The sequence below is a fragment of the Ornithodoros turicata genome, chromosome 2 (assembly GCF_037126465.1).
Source record: "Ornithodoros turicata isolate Travis chromosome 2, ASM3712646v1, whole genome shotgun sequence".
In the NCBI taxonomy this organism is placed as follows: domain Eukaryota; kingdom Metazoa; phylum Arthropoda; class Arachnida; order Ixodida; family Argasidae; genus Ornithodoros; species Ornithodoros turicata.
The window spans coordinates 65,335,151-65,341,150 of record NC_088202.1 but is presented as its reverse complement, the minus strand read 5'-3'; positions in this window follow the sequence as shown (position 1 = coordinate 65,341,150).

Here is a 6,000-nt window from a genome sequence, read left to right as displayed (position 1 = left end):
GACAGTCTACGAAAGCATAACTCACCAGAATTCCCGCTTGACTTGGTCTTGGTCAACACCGCGCGATATACGTTGGGGACTGTGGCGATTCCTTCAACTCGGTTTTCTCCGGAACAACAGGCGCTTCTCGAAAGACAACGACGGAAAATAGAGAGCCGCTATAAAGGCCGCTAATTTGCACATTACAGCACTACAAATCAATATGTGAACACGTCGTAAACTGCACTACTCGCTCACACAAGAAATGAGATACCCAACATTGCTAGACACCATCCGAACTCCGAAGTGAGAGGTGAGAGTAGCAAAACAACAAGATACCAAAACACGAAAGGAAGAGTATTGATCCCCCCTCCTTCTGTAGCACGCAAAACGTGATTTGCGCTGAGATGAACATATATGTTCACGACGCGACTAATTTTCACTGATCCAAAGGAGGTCACGTGGGATTGCGTAACGCTTGCGAAATGTACAGCAATGAAAATGGCGAAACGAAACTTATGAATCGTGCATTGCTCTTCATGGTAGCTGCCAGAAAATCGAATCTTTTTCATTCCTGCACCTGATTTACGTGGATACATGGGTACGGTGTCTCGCGATGCTGGGGAAATATTTGCATGGGGAAGTGTGCATGGTTCTAGACCTTTTATTTTTGATCGCGTAATCGAAATATCGGCACCTCGCGTGTTGTAGCTGGCATGTGACCAACCAAGAGCTGTTCCCCTACTAGCGCTTTCTACGAACGACAAAACCAAACATGTGGGAAGGTATACTTTTGATTGCTCATATATAACGAGAAAATGTAACGTTTTTAGGTTGCTACCACTGCTCCATGTACCCGCAATTGTCCTGCATGTATGATTAAACTAACGACGTCCCCAACCACGGCGGAAGTGTTTTGCGCACAAGCGTTTCAGCGTGAAGCCTGCAGGTAACATTTGCTGCTTACCCTGCTGATATATTGATTCTGAATTTACATATTCTAGCTTAGAGTAATTCCGAAAGCCCGGGGTGACACACGCTTACAGCATTGTGACATCAGTGCAGTGGCATAAGCACTAATGTAGTGCCCCTCAAAGATGAACGAGGGGGACTCTTCCACCCCATGTAAAGCCTCATAAAACACATTCTGAAATATTTTTCTGACTATGGAACTGCATCATGATGACATAATTGTCATTGTTTACTGTAGTTTCGTGAATATGTTTTGAATATATGAAAAAAAAAATCTGGTGGACAACATATGTCTTATGATCAGCATCAAACAAGAGCATATGTCGTTTTGTTCAACACCTTATGTACTTTTTATTTTTATTTTAGGTGGACGTACATTGTAGAAGGCAGCTAGTGGGGGGAAAGATCATGGTCATAGGTCATGTGGCTCCTGGTACATGCCCTTGTGGAGTAACCTTTTCAGAACACACACAGACAGTTTGCTCGCAGAACCAATGAGTAGAATGTTGCTCGAATACTGAGAGAAAATGGCGTAACAGATACATATGGAAATAAAAACATTTTTCACGAGGGATGCATGCAACTGTGTCGCAGTATTGTGTGCATAAATCATTGTGTGTGACACAAGCCGTTGGGGCACACCGCCTCTGACACACTTAACACACGGGAAGCATAAAACACAGCGATTGCTAATATGGTGGATGCTTCTTTTTTCTTTTTGACCGTAATGAAACATCTTCGGCCGAAATGAGACTACCATCGGCCGTATTGAGACTTTGGCCGTAATGAGACACTTGGGGATTAAAGGATTTTCGGCCGTAATGAAACTTTCGGCCGTATTGAAACTTCGGCCGTAATAAGACTTCGGCCGTAATGAGATGTTACCCCTGTAATACGAAGAAGCAATGTGTGAGTGACATGCTGAGATTGCCGCCCAAAGGCCCACTGCTCCAGCACTGTCCAAGATCCGTATATATAAAGACGCCGCAGGTGTCGCTGTTGTAGACTGGAACAACTCCTGGCGCATGTGTAGACGATGGTCCGTCGGAAGATAACAGTACACGTGTAGAGCTTAACTGGGTGTTGACAACACGTCACATGAAGATGTTCCGTTTGCGATAATGGGGCACATAGTAGCAGATTCAGATGTCTCATGTTCTCACACAGTAGCAGTATCGAAGACCGCAGAACTGGGACGTAGATTGGAATCACAGGCACCGGAACAGTGCAGCAACCGTAATGCAAAGGAGCAATGTGTGGGTGACATGCTAAGGCTGCCATCCAAAGGCCCACTTTAGGTTCGGGTTAGGTTAGGTCAAGTTAGGTATCTCTATTCTCCCTCGCGCTTGTTCTACAGTGTCGGCATCAGACTCAGCCGCCGGAGTGTCGTTGCCACAGTTTATACATATCTCTCATAATTATTTCACCTTGGTTTCAGATGCAAAGTAATAATTTCTGAGGTACCAGTGTCGGTGTTTCACGTACAAGATTTGTCTGTTGGCCGCAAACAGCGCTGCGGAGCTGAGGTTTAGCTACGGTCTGTGTAGGTTTTAGACTTTCGTATAGCTTGCGCGGTATGTTATTTTTGTATTGAATTTAAAAAAAAATCTCCCATGTATTGTTGATTTTGGATTATTCGGCACAAATATTTTCGTAGTGCTGGTTCCGTGGTTGTACGGTGTAGTTCCGTATCGGGACAACTGGGTTTTAAAAATTAGTAAATGTGTTCGGAAGGTAAATATTGCATACAAGTGAAACAGGGTCATATACCGAATCCAAGAAAAATGAACGATAAAATTGTGTGGACTACATTCCATTTTAAGATGCACCTACACTGTAAAAAATTTCACCGTAAAAAAAACGGGCAAATGCATGGAAAGTTGGCTGCCAAACCTTGGCCGTTTTTTTACGGTGGCCCCGTATAAGTCGTGCCCGTGAAAAAATACTGCATTGGCCAGTAATCTTAACAGGCATATGTCGTGTAGCATTACTGTGCTGTGGTCGTTAAATGAACTGCATTGGCCAGTAATTTTAACTGGCATATGCCGTGCCCGTCCCTGGAGCCCTGGAGGTTTTTTTCTACATATAGTCCTAGCAATGAGAGCAGTTTAAGCAATGACCATGCGCAACAGATTGTGATGTTTGTCACATTGGGATTTATTTTCTATGTACGTAGTGATGAAAATGCCCCAGTCACCTCTGGCATCAAAACCCTGCAAAGAGAAGGGGAACTGTTACAGGGAGCCGAGCAATTGACATGCAATTATACTCACCATTTATTTTTTCAAAGGAAGAACATACGAAGGAACCATGTGCACCCATCAGTCAGCTCTGCCATCAAAACACTGCAAAGAGAAAGGAAATTATACTCACCGTTTTATGTTTTCAAAGGAAGAACATAAGAAGGTGCACACAAAACGCGGAGGCGTCACGGAACTTCTTCGTGCAGCGTTCATAAGGATATCTGATCATGGCCCTCTCGTATGTGCTGCTTCATGTGACAGTATCTCTATATTTGTAGTGAACAGACGGGAGCACGAATGGACGTGACATACTTTCGTGGTTTCGGAGAGCAAATCGATCCGAGGCGACCGTCCTGGTGTGTCGTGTCCTTGTAACGTCCCAAAATGTGACATCTGAGTGTTGCATAGTTCCCCGCCGTACAGTGGTCAACGTAGCCCATAAGAGTGTTAAGAACACAAGGGCACCTTCCGCAACGATACATTACAATAAGAGCGCCTTGATGACCCTACGAGCCAGGACGCATGACACGGAGATCTGAACTAGGGAGACGCTTCACAGCAGACACGAGCCACAATTTACTGGTGTCCCATAAGTTGAACAAAAACCAGGCATATGGTGCACCACGCTCAAATCGCAAAGAACAGGATGTGCGAACAGAAATGTGCTTACCTGACTACGTGCATTCACGAGATTTACAACGACCACTTCGTCCTCCTTCATCAACGATCGTCGTTGTCCGCGCACGATATTCCGCTTCCTGCGGTTGCGAATGACGGCAATGTTACAGTGCCCTAGAAGATTGTAGTGGAAAATGCGACGGCTCCCTCTGTGAGGCTCTTGAGGCGGATGCCGCTGTGGGGCGCTGGCGTAGTTACCCCGAGCAGAAACTGGCGCCGGCGTATTGGGTTATCGCACTTCCTAGGATTGTTATTTGTGTGTGCGTGTCTCTCTGTGAATTATTCCTTGTTACTTTCAAAAACTTTTACTAAACGACACAGTCTACCGGCATATGCCACATAAAACAGGAAGCACACGCAATGAGGGAGACAGGTTTATGCTTTCAGGTATGGAATGATCGCAGGCTATGACGATGTAAAGCTGGCTGATAAGTACAAAACACAAGATTATAACGAAAACAGAGTATGAATATATAAAAAACAATGAAACTGCAATTAAATGCAACATTGGATGCACACAATGTGAAGACCAAAATTAATTACTGGCAGGTAAAAATGACAAGTTATGTGCAGCGACTGAGCTTCAGATATTTTGCACAGTCGCGTTTCTGTGCTTTGGCTCGATTCAGCGACTTAACAAAAAAATGAAGCCTAGTGGTGACATGAAATGCCATAACTTCAGCACTCAGTTGCTTGCTATGTTCAGTGCAACCAATGGCATCCTGTGGAGTTCTACGAAGAAGTGCAATGACGTCCATAATGCTTTCATGACGAAGTTCCTGCGTACTGAAGCAGCTGGTAAACTCGTTTTCCAAATTTTCCACGAACCTAAGCATAAAGCCTGATGGATACAACAGCCCCCCCCCCCTTATCTTTCAGCTGAGTCAGCTGAGCTGGCCTGCAGGTTCTGTACATCATTCTTGTCACTAAGCAACAACTTTCTACAAATGTCACACTTTGATTTAGACAGGAATTTTCTGGCAACATAGCCAGCTATATAAAAAAAATTAGTCTCTGGTCGCTTCTTGAGGATACATATGCGACATGGTCTGTTGACTTTTCAATTACAAGTTCGGCACTGCTGAGGTCACCATCTCCAATGAACTTTTCTATCAGAGTCTGCTTTACGCATTTGTATATTCTTCTATGCCGTTTGTACTGAGCAGAGCATCTAACACACCAGGCTCCGCATTTCCATTTGCAACCGATTTTGCCATACTATAAAACCTAAGGCAAGAAACAGTTATCAAAAACTGTTGCGGTGTTGGATGTGACAGCCTGAGGATTGCCTCAGGATGCCAAAAACGTTGTCAAGCGGATCTTGACTTCGATGTCACGATGAACTTATACCCGACGTGCCTTGTCCATCAAGTCCATTAAGTCCAATAGTCCACCAAGAATAGCGTGCTGGCAATGGTGACCCTTAAGCCCGCAGCTGTTTTAAGCTCGACAGAAAGCTACCCGGGTAGCCAGTTTTGCAACGGGGCGCGAAGCAATGTGTCTCTAAGTTCTTTTTCTTCTTCTCCATCGAGGACTAGCACACTCAAATACCGGCAAAATTTACAGGAAGCTTCACTATTTTGATGCGTCACACATCGTCTTCTTTCGGAGTTACCAAAGCATCACGCAAACCACGCAAAAACAGCAGCGCTTCACAGTTTCTCATCGGGAATTCGACAGCAGCGCCAGGAGATCCAGCAGCGGCCGTCCGCTCGTCCTTCCTCAGCTATCGGGCTGAAACCGGTTCCGCTCTTTCCACTATACTCTTCTAGGGCACTGTAGCAATGTGCCATACTTGGCTTGGCCTTGCCTCCGCATTCAATTTTTTTGGCTGGCGCATGATGATGGCGCCACCGTTTTACGTAGTTTTCGCAGTATTTGTGTTTACGGTAACACGCCGTCGTCAGATACTATTAAACGCCCGTAGAAATCACAGTATTTTTTTACAGTGTACCTACCTAAGCCTAACGTATTTAAGGGTCGCCATCTTGTGAAAGGTAGCGAAACCTTGACTATATTATACTGGGTACGGTATGTTAGGTTAGGTTACCTCAGTAAGGTTAGGTCAGGTCAGGTTCGTAGATACTGTCAGTGTCCGGCGGGGGGCAGAGCTCCACGCTCCAGGTGG